The sequence below is a fragment of the Canis lupus genome, chromosome 9, assembly GCF_011100685.1.
Source record: "Canis lupus familiaris isolate Mischka breed German Shepherd chromosome 9, alternate assembly UU_Cfam_GSD_1.0, whole genome shotgun sequence".
In the NCBI taxonomy this organism is placed as follows: Eukaryota; Metazoa; Chordata; class Mammalia; order Carnivora; family Canidae; genus Canis; species Canis lupus.
The window spans coordinates 28,929,290-28,947,668 of NC_049230.1; the positions used below are offsets into that span (position 1 = coordinate 28,929,290).

The 18,379-nt window shown below is 34.7% G+C and overlaps 1 long non-coding RNA gene across 2 annotated transcripts in view; it reads left to right on the top strand.

Moving 5' to 3' along the window:
- Positions 1-18,379, top strand: part of LOC111097385 — a 233,827-nt gene that overhangs the window by 85,776 nt on the left and 129,672 nt on the right. For both annotated transcript variants that reach the window (XR_005364526.1, XR_005364527.1), the window contains exon 2: positions 3,181-3,318. This is a non-coding gene — a long non-coding RNA (uncharacterized LOC111097385). The remainder of the gene's footprint in view (positions 1-3,180; positions 3,319-18,379) is intronic.

Consider the following 18,379-nt stretch of genomic DNA (forward strand, 5'->3'; position numbering starts at 1 on the left):
ACAATTTTTAAAAACAACATAGAGAATGTTTTCAGATCACCTTTAGAAAACCATTTGCTAAAAATGTATCAGGAGAGGTAGAGGTGGTGGGGAGAAGGAGGGAGATGGAATGTGTGCTGATTTAAGAATCTAAAGCTCAGTTGTCATGAAAAATTCTAGACATTTGTAGAGCTCCCTCTGTATGGTGTTTCTGGGAATCCCCAAGGAATGACATAGGTAAGTCGGCAAATCAACCAGGCTGTTGTATACTGTTGTAGAAATCCATAGGCATTGAAACTGATGTGACTGTAGCCACTGTCAATCACCTTCCGGCTAGCAGGACTAGAGCTCTGTTTTCTGTCTGACTTGGGTTATATAGGAATTTACAGTCAGTAAAACATGCTATTGAAACTTATAGTGTCATGTAAGCTACACAATATATTTTGAAATAAGAGGGATAATCTCTATCCCTGTGTGTTAAGCTCAATTATTGAAAAGACCTCAAGGCCAGGTGGGTTGGGTTCTGGGATGCTACAGGTTCATTGAGTTTCCACTATAGCTATAACAATATGAAATAATTATTTTAATTATTGCTTAAGATCCATACCTAAATCTGAATCATAAGGTCAGACTGATTACTTCAAGAGAGATATATTTCCCAGAAAACTTGCTAACTCTTCTAGAATTCTGGATTTTAAGTATTATTTCAGTTTATAATGAATGTCTGTATTTGTGCATGTATTTGAAGATCACCCCACACATTCTTTAACCATTTTCCTCAAGATCCATACCCTAATTTAACACTCATGTGGGGAGTAAAAAAAAGAAAATTAAGACTAAAGAAAGTATATTAAGAGAATATAAAGAGAAGAGTTTTTTTCCCTAAGTTTTAGAATATAACTTATTTTATTCATTCAATTTAGACTTTTTCTATAAACAAATCGAACATAACAGTCCAAACAGGAAAACCAACATGAAAGAATTCATAGGCAAAGTAAAATGTAGATACCAGAGCTTTAATGATTTTCTCTTACTACTTTAGCCTCAATACCCTTTAATATTATGGTTCCAAAATGTCCTTGGAGCTGATTCTGGCTTATAACAATATTCTCATTGCTCTTGATGGAGTAGGGTTGAGGTCAGGATGTCTTCAGTGATAGAAATGTTGCATTATAATATTTTTCCTTGTTTGGGGTTATTCCTTCATATAAGGTAGATTGCCAAACCTGAATCTTGGCCATTGACCATCACTGATCATCAAATGACAGTATTCTTATATTATTTAGCTTACCTTTATTTTATGTTCCAATATTTTTGTATGTATTTATTTGTATATGTGTTTCTAAATCACGTATATGATTTCTTTATGCCCATTTTCTCTGCAAGTCTAGACTTTGTGCCTATTAAATAGCTATACTACTCTTTCTCATATTCTAATGCAATTAAGTGCCACTCATAGAATTCTAACCTCAAATCTTACAGAAATTCTTATAGCAGCATTTCTCAAATATCTCTAATACATTTCTCTTAATATCAGAGTACATTGGCAGAAGAGCTAAGAGTTTGAAGAGGCTGTAAGAAATTGCTATAACATTCTTCTTCATACTTTATATTATTTATCATTTTATCAGTTTTTCCTTTGGTATAAAAATAATTGTTTTGGGGGCACCTTGGTGGCTCGGTCAGTTAAGTGTCTGCCTTCAGCTCAAGTCATGATCCTGGGGTTCTGAGTTTGAGCCCCATGTCAGGATCCCTGCTCAGCAGGCAGTCTGCTTCTCCCTCTTCTCCCAGCTTGTGTTCTCTCTATCACTGTCACTATTTCTGTCTCCCTCTCTCAGATAAATAAATAAATAAATAAATAAATAAATAAATAAATAAGATCTTTAAAAAATAATTGTTTTCAAGGCATCTGTGTGTGTCTTCCTTTACTAGAAATGAGTTAAATTTGATGTTCCAATTGGATTTATCATGGTATACTACAGCTATTCTTTCCTCAGTATTCGATTGCATTTTTACATTTGTGTTAAAGTGGTGAATAGTTGGCTACCATGTCTTTCTTATATAGTCTTTTGCTTTAGATAATCTAGTCATCAGTAAAATTGATTGAGAAGGGGATAAGAAAGAAGAAAACAGAAAGAGGAGGAAGAAAAGCAGACGGAGAACAAAGAAACATCCCTATAATCTTTGATTTTTTCCATTCTGAGTTCAGAACACCTTTGCCATTGGCTTGTTCAAATAGCTCTAGAATAACCTCTCCAGATTTGCATCAAAACTGAAATACTCTCTAATAGTTTAATTTAACGAGTAAATGTTTCATTTACATTTAATAAGGCAGTTTATATGTCAATTCAGAGAAATCAGATACCAGCGATATTAGAAGACCAATCTAACTGATTTGTGATTAACTCAACTTTATATCAGTAAAGAATATAGTGCATTAAAACTGAAGAAAACAAAGAGAAAAAGAAGTTATCTTATCTGCATTATGTTTCCTTTGTCCTGGTATACATCTTGTGGATCTCATAATATTTATAAGACAAAATAATTATCAGGTATCTTAATTTCTGTCTTGGTTTCTCTATGGAAGGAAAATCTTTTCCACTGCCACACAAACTTACAGATCAGACAATTAAGATATAGTGCTTTGGAACCCTGGGTCTCTGCTAAATAAAGGTGCTTTCTAATGACTTTGAGTTTCAGGGCTGAAAACAGAAGTTGTCAGGTACCTTAACACACATCCCATCCAGGATTTGCATGAAAATTGAGGTTCAATAAGAGCGTTAAATAGGGTCTGGAGGCTTTTCAAGAACTCAGAGACTGGAGAATCTACAAATACCTGGAGATGAAAGAAATAGAAAACAAGATAAGTTAATAATGGAAAAGAATAATAGCTTCTGAGTTTTTGCAACTGATGGAAAACTAAAAGTGGATTGTTTATAATATTACACATGGCTTAAAGCACTGGTTGCAAGCTTACTAACAAGGCTAGACACCAATGCTGTGATTTAAGGATGTCATTGGGGATGGTTGTAAGCAAGCATAAAGTTGAAATCTAAAGTGCAGAATTGCTTTTGTGAGAGGCATCTCTGGACCAACTTGGAAATGTGGCTTATTACAAAGTGAAAGTCATCTGTCATTAGCAGTGGTGGAAACAGTATGTCCCATGCATAAGGAACAGACTTTTTTTTTTTCTTTTTCTAGGCTTCTGGAACCAGATAATTGGAAATTTCCTATGTGTACTTGAGGAAACAGAAGGTTTCTACAGAGAGATTGACACTGTTTACACTGATTAGTGGAGGCTCTGAGAAAGTCTAATTTATTTTATAAAAGTAAAAGCAGGTAACATTTTATTTTTCTGAAGTATTCTGGAGAAGACTCGATGCCTACACTTGTCTTGAATCTTGCATGGCACATGAATTCTAGAAGAGAATTGAAATAATAAAAAAAAATAATTTCTCAAAGAAATTATGGGAAACATTGGCAATCTCTTCTATATCAATCTAGGTATCCACACATCACAGTAGATTCCCAATCTCTGTGATTGGGAACAGTGAACAGACAACTATTTTTCAACAGTGATAAATAGTTGTCAATCATTAAGGTAACCATCTAGAACTGCAATAAGCACACAAAGATTGCTTCTTTTCAATTCACTTAAAAATGATTCATCTATGAGAATTGTACACTAATATCTTGGAGTCTTTTTGCAATATTGAAGTTGTCAATCTTTTTACTGTATTGGTTTCCAAATCATCATTATATCTCCTTTCCAATGTTTTTGCGTATTTTATATCTGTAATCTAAATAGTAACTGAAAATATGTAGCAAAGTATTTTCTTTCTACATTTTGCTACAATTCTACAAATTGCTCTTTTCACATTAGCAAACCCTATTATACTCACATACTTTAGATGTCCCATCCTGGCTTAGCAGAGGTGCTCTGGTGGCCTAGGTTCAGGGTACCCTCTAGAATGACAGCTTCTCCACTGGGAGCTGACATAGAGAGACAGACAATAGTTTACTGTTTCTATTATAATGTTTCTGATTTTAGTTTTTTTTGAAAAGTTATGATAGGCAAGTAATAAAGTGTCAGTTTGTCTTTTTATTTAATAAAATAGATAGAATATATGGAGGATTAGAGTTGTGGTACAACACTATTACATAATCTGCGTGAATTTCCATAGTACTGAAGGAAATCTTATATGCTATGGTATTTAGTAATAAAGATCAATATTTGAGCCTATTTGATATACTGCATAAGCTTCTTATAGGAAATATATTTGCCCAGGCCATCTTACAAGATTCTATCATGTGCTTACAGAATTTCCTTCACACTCTTGATGTTTTAAAAGACATTACTAACATACCACTATCAAAAAAAACTCACTGAAGAAAAAAAATTCTAGTAGTTGTGCTTACTGAAATAAAGGTGCTTAATATTCTGAACACATAGATCTTTATCTATTGAATTTTTAAAAATATATTCTTTTGAAGTTTTAAGCTTGAATACATTTTGAAAATAGATATATAGTTTTATCTAAATCTCCAGCTTTGCTTACCTATCAAATCTCCCCCACACTAATTTGATTAAAATGGTGTATAGCTTTTGGATTGCTACTGTGTACTCTGTCTGGGATCTACTTAAAACGCCCAAAATAATTTTATAATACAGGATAGCAGTATTATTTGAAATAATGAAGGAAAGACAATTTTGAATTTGTGAAGTTGGTTTTTTCAGTGTTTCATGTGAAGTTGGTTTTTTCAGACAAACAATTACTGATTATGCTGCTGACAGTGCCATCATCAGTTAGAATTTCTTGAATTAGCTTTAATAAGTGAATAAAAATATACTTTGTACTAGAGATTATTAATACAGAGATGACTGCTTGTGATTTTGTTTGCTTCTTAATAGGGTAAATTTCCATCTTCTCTAACAACCTTATTGCTCTCATTATCTCGTAATTGTTTTTTGCCCTAAAATGTAATTGTTAAGGATAAAATTCAATATATTCTTATCTTAAAAATCACAATTTTCAAATTAATAAAGGAAATTAATTCCATTCAATTGAAAATAAAATAATATATGTTTACTCTAGACACCCACTGGGTTAAGAAATAGACCCAGCATTAGTAAAAAGGAACTTAAAACAATTCAAAAGCTTGCAGAGGAGAATTTATGAATTTATGATCAATATGATAAATGCTACATTATACTACTGTGTTATAGAAGTGTAAATGTGGACTCATTTTTTTAATCTTGTAGTACAAAATGGAATGCTACAAGAAAAAATAATGTGAGAAGTCGAAAACATGAGCAATGCTTGCAGGAGGAAATCTCCAATAAGAATTCTAGAAGGGAATGAAAACAATAAAATAAATGGAAACCTGAGAACATATACAATTTGCAAAATATGAATTAATCAGATTGATGAGTTTTTTTTTAAATAAAGGTCCTATTTATTTATTCATGAGAGACAGAGAGAGAGAGAGAGAGAGGCAGAGACACAGGCAGAGAAAGAAGCAGGCTCCATGAAGGGAGTCCGACATGGGACTCGTGGGACTTGATAGCGGGACTTGATCCCAGGACTCCAGGACCATGCCCTGGGCTGAAGGCAAGCTCTAAACCCAGGGATCCCCCAGATTGATGAGGTTTTAATGGGTAAGGAGGTGGCTGAGGTAAATAGCAGGAAGAATTACCAAAAAGATAAATGCAGGGCATTTTATAGGCCTTATCTATATATTAAAGAATTTGGGTATTATTGCATCATGAAATTATTCTGTGGTGAATCACCAAATATTTTTGGAAATGGGGTGTGCTTTAGAACTACAGCTGCCATGACGATGTAGAAAGATTGAGGGATTTAAACACTACTTAAGAGCACTGAGGTACTAAAGACTCGTGTAGGTTTAGGTGAGTAATGCTATCTGCTAAAATAAACACACCCTCCAATCTCAGTGGCTTAACAGAAAGTATATTTCCTCTTCATTCAAATTCCAGTGTTCACAGGTCAAGAAGTGGTCTTCCATATCATTATTCAGGGATTTTTCTTTTTTGTATCTATGTTCAGCAAGAATATTGGCATGTAATTTTCTTTCTTGTTCTGTCTTTGTTTGACTTAGATGGCAATGTAATGCTGGCCTCATGAGTTTGGATGTATTCTGTATTCTATTTTTTGGAAGAGTTTACGAAGGGTTTTCATTAAGTCTCTTTCAAGTATTTGGTAAAATTTACCAGTGAAACTATCTCATTCCTGTATTTTCTTTCTTGTGAAATTTTGATGACTGATTCAATCTCTTTACTCATTATTGGTCTGTTAAGATTTTCTATTTCTTCATGATTCAGTCTTGGTAGGTTGTATGTTTCTAGGTTGTCTGCCTTGGACTCCTTCCCTTTGAAGACACTGTAGTCCCAGAGGGTTCTCCAGGTGTGGTGCTGTGCTGGCCTGGGGGAGGGGCAATGTGTTCAAAGTAACACTGTGCTTCTTACATTTACACTTACACTTACTGTGCTTCTTACTGTGGTCTCTCTCAGTCTCTGGTCCAGGAGGTGCTTTGGCCTTACCTCTGGCTTCTGGGATTTTTACAATGTCGTCTTATCTATAGATAGATGTTAGTTGTGCTTCTTGTGAGGTGAATGGAAGTTGGGAATAACCTAACTCACTATTTTGATAATGTCACCTCCTGTTCTGCTTATTTTAAAATCTTTGTGCTACAAAAAACTTGCATGAATTTTTTAAAGTAATTTAAAAATTTTTTATTTCATTAATTTTTCTGAGACTCTGCTGATAAAGGCAAAATAAGTCTCCTTACAAGTTGGAGAAATCAGAAAATGCTCTTCCACCAGAGGAAATTTTCCCACTTATATTGAGAATGATAAGAAAATAGGTGACTTTAGAAGCTAGACAAAGGAATGATATTTTTCAAGGAAAAAAGGTTTGTTTGAAGAGCAAAAATATCTTGGAAACATTCTTATCTACTGAAAAGAAAGATAAGTAAAATTGTTAAGAAGGGATAAACCAGGACTTACATACACACATGTACACACACACACAAGAATGCCAAATGAAGATGAGAAGTCAAGTAGATTTAGTACTAAAGATACGACATAGGGATTTGATAATTAGTAAATAATTGGTAACCATTGAAACATTTATTAGAACAGTGTTCTTAAAAATCAGATTATGACTGGTTGATGAGCGGGTGGGAAATAAAATAAAGATGATAGTGTTAATTATCAATATTATCTGTTTTCTTTCTAACTGCATAAAGCTTTTCTTACTGCTACTATGTACATGAGTTCATAACTATGTCTTCAACTTTACTCCATCACCAGTTGGATCTTTATAGTCTCTTCTTGTATCTAATTTGTAATCTCACTCACTCACTCACTCTCTTCTCACAGTGAGAAACACAGCTCTCATGATTCATTATCCATTTCTTTGATCATTTGTTTCTTTTTTTATTTTTTATTTATTTTATTTTATTTTATTTTTTGATCATTTGTTTTCAATATAGGTGTATAGCAGTATTAAAGGTTTTAATAGGCGCTCCTTTGGGAGGAAACAACTTCATCAAGTAAAACACAGTTTTTGGTAGTTTCTCTTGCCTTTAGTTTTTCAAACTCCACTCATTGCTATAGTAACTTAATTCAGTGCCCTTCCCTCCCCTCTTTCCATGAGGTTCTTTCGTACATATATAATATTGTTAGATTGTATTCACATAGTATACATTTCATACTGAAATTACCCTACACTCCTGCCTATGTGTATGTGTGTGCCTTAATTTCATACACTAAGTTTCACTTATGCTGAAAAGTTCTATGCATTTTTAAAATTCCATTATTGATGACCATTATTATGTTAGTATAATAGTTTATGTGCTAAGAGTGAGAATTAAGTAGATTGGAGATAGGATTGGAGTTGTGAAGTTAGTTTTCACAGTTTGGAATAGCCCCTATGTGGATGAGGAAGGGGATTAGCAATGGAAGCTAAAAAAAAAAAAAACCTGCCGAGTTGCTTTAGATGTGTGCTTTACACACATCTGTAATCATAATGGGTATAATTACAGAGAGGGTGTTATTTTCCCTCCTAGCTTGTCCATGCCTAAGAGAAAGAAAGATAATTGGATTGGTCAACACCTGGGCACTGCCAAGGAGGGATCAGAAGCAGAAGTTAAAGGACAGTAAATATATGTAGAGAAGTGAAGAGAAAGTCACTAAGATGACTGACCATGAAATCAATCCAGGATGGCCTAGAAAGGAAATAAGCCAGAAAGGTTTTATATTCTAATAGACTAAGATGAGTTCAAGTGATTGGAGGTGAGAGATGAGAGTGAGAGCAGGTCTCACTGAGTGGTAGAGTTGAGAGTATAAGAAACTGTTTGGATAAGGGGTACTTTCAGGAGTCAGGAATATGATTGATTAAGATTTATATTCAATCCAATAAATTTATCAGGAAGGAGAAAGCATATGCTTACATAATAATGAGAAAAACAGAACATCCTCACCTTTATAACAATTGCATTTGGGGAACACAAACTTGATTTATCATTCATTTGTTTTCATTGCCACTAAACTAACTGTTAAGCTGAAAAGCTGTAAATCAACATGGAGTACATTTGTTAGTGGCTGTGCAATTAATTAAAGCTAACTCAACTGTACTTTATCAAAATTATCAGAGGTTAAAATTCATATTTAAACCCAGGCACTTAATTGATGCATAGCTTATGGGTCATATATAAATCCTTCTGGGCTTTACATTTAGACAGAGCCATCAATATAACAGTCATTGACATGCTGACATGTTTCAAATCTACTTTAATTCTTTGAATTCTACCAAGGAGTTTAAATAACATTACAAAGAGAACATATGAAATCTGAGCAAAAGGAAATAAATTAGCTAGATATTTTCAAACCTTAAGATAATTGGATTATTATTTATTAAAGGTAAATACAGTAAACATTTTTTTAAAAAGTAAATTCTTCCTAGAATCTCAAATTCAAAAACAGAAGAAGCCATTGAAAACAAACTTCTTCCCAAATTCTTATTTATCAAATGTCTCACTAAGCTCCTTGAAAAATGTATAAAATCTCTGTGGTTATGTTTGCAGTTATGTCTTAGTATACAGAAATACTATTTACATATTCATATTAATTTAAGCACTTTGAATCAATTACTCTTCAAAAGATATTTAAAAATATTTCTTTGGCTTAAAATTATATTCAGCAGACATTTATTTTCAGATAATGATAATAAAGATGAATTGGTAATAATTAAAAGTAAAACCTTCCCAATTATTGTTGGGTGGGCAGGATCAAGGGAGATCAGGTGGGATGGTGACAGACCCTCCATCTTGTCACCCTCACCTTGGGACTTTCCCACCACTAGCAGACCGCCCAAGGACAAGTCATCATGTCGTGAAAACAGGACCTATGCAGGAAACAGGAACCAAACCTTACCTAACCTCTAGCATATATAGACACAAGCAGCTATCACCCTATACCGGCACCACCCTACCCTTTCCTATAAAAGCCTGTTGGTTGTGTCCAACTCTTGATCTCAGCTCAGGCTTGATCTCAAGGTCATGAGCTCAAGCCCCACATTGGGCTCCACACTAAACATGGTGCCTACCTTAAAAAAAAAAAAAAAAAAAAGGAAAACAAAGAAACAAAAAACAGTATTTTTTATAGGGTTTACTTGCCTTCTACAGGTTTTTCTTCATTATAATTCTTATTTTTGAAATCATCCAGGAGATCTGAAATCTTGACAATGCTATCATGGTCCACACTGAATTTACTGGCAGAACTACATTCATATATAGTTCTGTAGAGTCAGAGCCTTTCCACACATATGATGGTTGCATAAACCATCTCCAGTGTAAATACAGACTTTACTTAATTGTCTTGTTTTCAGATTCTAGATTAATTCGCAAATATAGTGATCACACTGACTGACAGGATTACAACTTATCATGGATTGTTTACCAACTGAAACCCATTAGTTCTTTTTTACACAAGCATGTTCCAATATTAGTGATATTAGAGCTTAAATAATTAACTGCTGTTGTTGGCCTTCAGAGGGGAAGATTCTATTTATACTACTCTCACAGCTTAAACAAGAATGGATGCTTCTCTGTTACAGTGTATCTGTCACTGAACCCAAGACATTTGTTCTGGACCAACATTTTCACAGAGGGGAAAAATTGTTGAAATTGAACAGGAAAGGGCTGCAATGAATAGCACAAAGAGAACAGTCAAGGGGTTGTTCAGTAGTGTCACCTGGCAAGGGAGGGTATTTCCTGTCATTTTATTTAAACTCTTTAAGTTGCATCATTAGTCAAGAATTTCGCAGAACTTTTCCCTAATTTTAAAATGAAGGGTTGCCTTGTAAGAAACATTTGGTTTAAGAGACTTTTAATTTAAGCAAATATGAACAGTGAGTTCCATGAAAGCTTTGTGAAAGCTTTGCTTCCATTATTCAGGAACCAGTCTTGTAGAATGGGATTCAAGGTTGCATCCATCAACAAAACACGTGTTTAAGCACATAGCAAAAGTTGTTTACAGATCTGTTATTAGACTTGGGGACTTAGAAAGTCATTTGAATGACTGAAGAAGGCTTAAACAGATTATATTTTGAAAACTATAGATGTGGGAGAAACCAGTGGACTCAGACTACAACTTTAGGTGACCAAGGATGATTTTTGAGTTTACAGATTCAATTAAGTGATTTACTGTTGTGAAACTAAGAAGCATTGGTCCCGAAAATCAGATCAACGATAAAATCATCGTTCACTTAATGATTGCCTTTCAATATGTATATAGAAAACTCTAAAATAGAAAAAAGCATATTGTTTCAATCAGGAGTGAAAACCCATCTCTTGGTTGTATTTATAACATCTAACTTTCAACTCTCTGGAGTGAAAATTGCTAGAAACTAAATTTCATGAGATTTCTTAGCCTCCAGCTGTAGGATAGTCATGCAGAGCAAAAGAAAATAGGATTAGTTCAAAAGCTTTTTGGTGTTTATATGTCTTCAAACTCACTTAGCCTTATCATTAAATCTATGTGTATATCTGTCATACAATGAAAGGGACTGCTCAAAACATTCTCCCTTTTCTCCACTTTTAAAATAAAAAAATTAAAACATATAATGTACATGTCATAAGATTGACATGAGAGGGTGCCTGGGTAGCTTAGTCATTTAAGTGTCTGCCTTCAGCTCAGGTCATGATCCTGGAGTCCAAGGATTGAGCCGCAGGTTGGGCTCCCTGCTCAGGGAGGAGTCTGCTTCTCTCTCTCTCTCTCTCTGCTCCTCAGCCTACTCCTGCTCTCTTTCTCTTGCTCACTCTCTCAAATAAATAAGTAAAATCTAAAAAAAACATTGACCTGAGAAACAAAAAAGGCAAACTTTCAAATATTTCTGTACCTATTGTGTGCAGTGCAGTGTGCTGAATATTCTGAGGTGATCAAAATTGGACAAAACAGGTATTTTTCTCAAAAAAACCTTAAAGATTAGATGGGCAAGAAAAATAGATATGTGAATAATTATAACTTAAGGGAGAAAATCATATGTGCTATAAAAGGTAAAGGTAAATTAGTATCATATTTCTCACATATCTTTTTATAGAGTGTGAACAAAGTTTTCATATGCTGGGTTTTCATATGCCCAGTTTACCATGACTTTCATTTTTCTTTTTTAGCTTGACTTTCAAATAACCATTTTCTGGACATAAGGTGTTCCAGAAGAAAATATACTGGAGAGAGTAAATCAGAGCAAAGACATACACACAAAATAATAATAATAAAAAGAAGTGAAGCACTATATGGGAAACACATTACACATGGTTAAACGAATGCCTGTTGAACTGAACAGATCAGGATGCTGGTATCCCTTCTCACATTTACTAGCTGTGCAAACTTCCAACAATTATTTTCCCTTCTCATTGACTAAATAGAATTAATGATAGCATTTTTATTAAAATTTATTTTAAAATTCTTGGGACTTATTCTTATTTTTTTGTTTTTATTTTTCTAATTATGGGGATTGGAAATGCTACAGTTTCATCAGTTTGAGTACTTACCTTGATGAAATGTGGAATAACTAGTGTTGTTTTCCCTTTTATCTCAGTTGGGGTAATCATATGTAATGTGGAGCATAGAAGTTTGATATTGTTATCAAATTATGTGATATTTTAACTTCCAAAAGTATAAACAATGATAACCTTTGGGCAGCACTGTATATGACAATGTATTTTACATTGAGCTGAATTAATCTTTATAAGAACTATCAGGTAAGTACCAGTATATCCCCATTTTACAGATGAAGATAAGAAAGTGAGTTCATGTTTCTGAATCCACTGAATGAATAATAATCTTAAGAATAAGGAGCATAAAATTTACCTTGTGTTATGATGGAAGGAAATTGCAAGGAGGATAACAGAACTCATAGGTGTTACGTAGACTTATTACTCCCATGATTTAAAGGAGTAGTATATAAGTAAATTCATTTCATGAATTCTTCAGATATTTGCTGTTACTTTTTTTAAGACTTTATTTATTTATTCATGAAAGGCACAGAAAGAGAGAGGTAGAGACATAAGCAAAGAGAGAAGCAGGCTCTATGCAGAGAGCCCGATGTGGGACCCAATCCCAGAACTCCAGGATCATGCCCTGGGCAGAAGGCAGATGCTCAACCGCTGAGCCACCCAGGCATCCCTTTGCTGTTTTTTCTATGCGTAAGACACTGTTCTGAGCACTGCAGAGGATGCAACAACTAATTTTGCCTCAATTCAGTTAGGAAGTCATATACTTATGTGATTTAATATACATAATACATAATAGAAATATTGTTAAAGTGCGTGAAGAGAAAATAAGTGAGAGAAAATAAGGGAAATCTGAATTCTGCTCAGTGTTTAGCATGGAAAACTGAATAGAAAAGGATCATAATTGAGCTGGGCCTTGGATAACCGGGACTTTGTGAAGAATATCCTAAACAGAGGGAACAGAGGAGCCAACGTATGGAATATTAATGAAATGGTTACTTTGGAAGGATGTAAGGATAGATATGGCTATACTTGTAAATAGGGACATTGCAGAGACTTTTGGAGGCCTTGTTAAATCTGAGATTGTCCTACAGGCAATGATAATTGAAGACAAAGAATTTTCTGCCTCTTAACTGTGACACCCTAAAAATAAATTTTCTTTATATTACATTGTAGTAACTCTTGTGGAGTTATGAATGACAGGAGAAGGAAAGATGGTGAGAAACATTTCAGACACTACTTCACAAATTAAGATGAGAGATGATGAGGAATTTGTCTTAGAAAATGGCTTGGGAATGAAAAAAATGTGGTGGAGTTAACAGAATTTGATGTAACAACTAACCTTAGGGAGGGATGGAGCATTAGAATCTACAGTGACACTGAAGAATTTGAAATCATGTAACTTGGAAAAAATGGTAGAACAAGGAATATATGAGGTGTGAGTTGGGTGAAGTTGGGTGAGGATAATAATGACAGGATAATATTTATTCTATTAAGTATATATCTACAAAGTGTTATATAAAGTATAATTATGCATTTTTATCGGTATAAATCAGGAAAGATAAATGCAAGCAATTATAAATAAGGTAGATAGTCTTGAAAAAGATAGGAATTATTCTAAGACCAATAAAGACTGATCAGCATTAGTGGATATATAAAAAGAGTGTCTAATACCATATTGATAAATAGTAAATTAGCCAGAAGTCAGAACGGGACTCGGCTTCCTGAGAAATAAAACAATTAATTATGGGATGCCGAGGCATAAAATAGTAAACTGGTGTGAGACATTTCATAACTTATTGAAAATCTGAAGGAAAAGGAGGGTACTGGGTAGTGACTTACAGGCCAAAGACTCTGTTATATCTAAATTAGGCTCTCTAGAGTATTTTTGAGTCCAGGCTAGATTGCATTTGATGATGGACTGCCTTAGAATATAAGCACTCAAGGTGAAATAAAATAAAAACAGCTCCTGACTCTTATTTTCCTACTATTGCTAAGAAGATGACTGGCTGCATATGAAGCAACTACTAAAAAATGACCAGTCCAGAATTAATTAATCATGAATAATCATTAATGATATGCCACTGGAAAATGTTTAGAACAGTTGTTTTGTGTGTCTGCATTAAAGTCATCATCTTAGGTATTAATTACGAAAACCTTAGGAAGTAAGTACAGATCAGTGTACTAATGGAAGGCAAGTAATTACACTCACCACATCTTCAGCCAGCACCACAGAACCTGAAATTCAGAAGATAAATATGTGAAAGCAAAAGTTTGAGACTTCCTAATTCTTGATACAGAGCTTATAGATGGAATTGTAACATGAACCAGGGAGATAACAGTGGGGAAAAAAAAAGGCCTGGAGACAGAGCTTTGAGACATCTTTAATTTTTCTGAAGCTTTTAGGAAACATTACAGGCAATAATTCGATTTTTACCCTTAAATGTAAATGGCTTATTGGGATGACAAGTTCAGAGTTGTTCATCCACGATTCATGGAAACTTGAATTATATAAATATTAACCTATCATTCTGAAGTTCTTGAGGAAATTTATGACCATGCCAACTTCAGCGACTTTCTTAACAATTTTATGTGTGACATCAAATTTGGGTAGATGATGTGGTCACAGGAAGGGAAGAGAGAGAGGCTAAGAAACTTCCAGAAAGGTCCTCAGGATGACTGGAAAAGACCAGCATCCCAAAGCCAAGGGAAGAGTGTTTAAAGAAGAAGGAAGGGTTAATATGCTTCAGATGTTACTTACAAGCAATCAAGAAGACTGAGGACTGAGACGAGATTTTTGGACCATCAAAGAGAACAGCTTCTTTAGAACAGGGAGGATGAAGCTAGGTATGGATTGAAAATGGAATTACCTAGAGCATCATCAGGAATTATTGACAATGTGTGCTTACCTATGGCTTTTTCTTTTCTCTAACTTCTTCAGAGGACTAATTCTTATCTGTTTTTAAATAAGAAGAACAGGGATCCCTGGGTGGCGCAGCGGTTGAGCGCCTGCCTTTTGCCCAGGGCGCGATCCCACGTCGAATCCCACGTCGGGCTCCCGGTGCATGGAGCCTGCTTCTCCCTCTGCCTATGTCTCTGCCTCTCTCTCTCTCTCTCTCTGTGTGTGTGTGTGTGACTATCATAAATAAATAAAAATTTACAAAAAAATTTTAAAAAAATAAATAAGAACAGAGACATTGCTCACAGATCTAGAGTTTTTTAAGACAAGATTTTAAAAAAAGACTAGAGATCACTAACACTCTCATCAACATCTAATGCCAAATGTATGACATCTGGCTCAATATAAAAGTTGACAACGTTCTCTTTGACTAGGAGGAAAAGGCAAAGGAATGATTATTAAGGAGTCCTCCATCCCTTGGCATAATATAATCTCTATTATCATTACCACCTTTAGGGTAATGCCTATCTGTATATACTTTACATTTATATCTTGTTCATGGATGGTGCTAAGGGAAGGGGAAGTTAAAAACAACAAAAACACAAAATGTAACTCTTTACAAAATAGAAGAATATTTAGAAGTGGTAGGCCAAATTTTCTAAGTTCAGGAAAGGTTAGTTCATTCTAAAGTTGTACCAAAGTTAGGTAAGCATTAACTTCCCCACTGTTACCATATAATTAAATGCAAGATGACTAGAGGACAATCTGAGGTGAGCAGACATATATTCTACTTGGCTGACTTTCCAGCTGAGCAAATGTTTCTCTTGGATTGAACACAGACCTTCATTTATTTTCATTGCGAATCATTTTCCTGGAAGTCACTGTTGCATAAATGGTGCTTCCCTGACACCTGATCAACTCAGACAACCAGAATCAGTAAGTGTGCAAATGAGCTCAACAATTAAGTTTCTTTTCCAAGATTTCTTTTTTACTCAATTTTCTCATTCTGGACTGTGAAATGGTCTTTCTGTGAGGATCCCCAGGCAGTAGTCATGGAATTAATCCTTATGATGCTTCAGTACTGTGTCCATTGCTCACATAACTATATTCTAGACCTTCCTAGAATCTGGTGGGAGGCCCTCATTCACCCTGAGATCTGACAGCTTGTGTTTTCTTTCTATTCTTCCCACCCAAAGGCAGACTCTGGAGAGATGCCAAAGAACTTCTAGAGATATGCAGAAAATAATTTTAAAAACCACCACAAAACCTTGGGGACCAGATGGAGATATTTGTATAGCCAAAAATATTATTATGAAAGTTTCGATTAAAAAACCATGTCCTGTAAAACTATGGGAAAAAAAAAACCAAACCAAAACAAAAAAGCTGAAATGTCAACTGCCCATCTCTGGAATATATTATTGGGGGAAACTGCTATTTTTCCTTTTTTGTAAGCATTTGGTAGTATCTAAACTTTTCACAATGATCAAGAATTTGACTATAATTAAAAAAATAAAAAACAAACTACATAGGAAGTTATAAACATAAGCAGACTGATATAATCATGGGTTATCGTTGGAGGATCATCTGAATCAAGGAACATTGTGTCTGAACTGAGCAATCTTATTTCACGGATGAAAACAATGAGTGCCAAGGGACAGGGAAAATGATTTGTCCATTGACAAATATTCACACTACTCAAAGTAAATATGTATCTCTTACCATAAAGATTAACCTCAAGCTTAGAAATATCTGTATTCTGATGGAGTCCAAGCCTGGGTTGTACTGTAGGAGCCAAATACTGACCTGGAAAGTCCACAGCCTGAGAATCATTTAAATATTTACCAGTGTCTGACACATAATTGGTGGTCTTGCCTTCAATATAATGGGTTCTGGATGGATGAAGAATGATAATAAAAGCTGTTCAAAGGGACCACTATGGATCATTATCACTCGATGCAATTGTTGAAGGCAGGCTCCTTATTATAGCAAACTGGTACGGAGGGACATCAGTTTGCAAACCGAGGACATGTGCTTTCTTTTCTCTGCTGCCTGGGATAAGTTATGTTAGCTCAAAATGGTAAAAATTAAAAAAAAAAATAAAATAAAACAAATAGAAAAGGAGGAAAAATCACCAGTCATACATAAAAGAGACTGCTACCAAATTAGTAATTATGTCAAACAAATAAAGCTGCTCAGTTAGGCTTTAGCCTCATTTGACCCATTTAGAAAAAAATTAGAGGAGGAAAAGGAAGAAGCAAAATGAAGGAATACATTATCCTAACAGAGACAGTTCTAGCTCTGAATCTACATCTAATTCTGTTTTTACAAAGTATCCAACATAAATTCTGTCTCTCAGCATATTGGAGGGTGAAAACACATGCTAATACCAATAAATTGGATTTGTGTTTGGGAAATTTATGTGTGCATATATAAAAAAATATTTGCATACAGCCCCAGATGGAGGAGCCAACAGAGCATGAACCTTAGTTGTGAGGATAACAATGTATACATTACACTGGGAGATGCAATTTGTGAGTAAAACAATTCAGTGGCTGATTATAAGAATGACACATTCTGAGATTATGTGCCCTTAAATTCAGCAGTAAACACGAATATGGGACTCCTGCTGTTTGCCAGCACACAGTTCCACATGTCTGCTTTATTCCCACACACAGCTTCCTATACCATTCAAGGTATGTTTTATTTACTGATTATTCATCAACTTTAAAAGAATAAAACCCCACAAGATATTTATAGAGTATAGTTTTAAGCACTGTGTACACTGTGTGGCATGAACGATAATGGCAGAAGCAAAATGCAAAAATTGTTAAGAACCAGCAGGCTAACTAACAGTTGTAGCTATGTAACCTTGGCAGTTGATGGATTGATTGATTGATTGATTGATTTCACAACAGTTATATCAGTTTTTTAAACTGCACAGTGGATGTGATAATGCCATTTATTTCATGAATATCTGTGAGGATCTAGTCAGATATATACACGAATTCACTCTAGCATCGAGCAAACGGTAAGCACACAAGAATCATTATTTTCAATCCTTTTCTAAGAACTGACATTTTTAAGATCTGAGATCTATCTGAAACTGGGCCTGCATTTTCAAAACATGATATTAGGTATTCCCTTGATAGTGAATGCCACTAGCATTTAAAATAGGAGAGATGGGACAGATGGTTTGAGATGAAGCGGATTGTCCAGAAGGCTTAATGGTATTCATGACCTAAGTTGTGAGCATGCACTGTGTATAGGAGCAGCATGACCAAAGTCCATTGAAAGAGAGTCTGAGATAGCTCAGAAACTTTTATTTTATTTTTTATTTTTAGATTTTATTTATTGATTTGACAGACAGAGAGAGCACAAGCAGGGGGAGCTGCAGGCAAAGGGAGAGAGAGAAGCAAGCTCCATGCTGAGCAGGGAACCTAGTGTGGGATGTATCCCAGGATC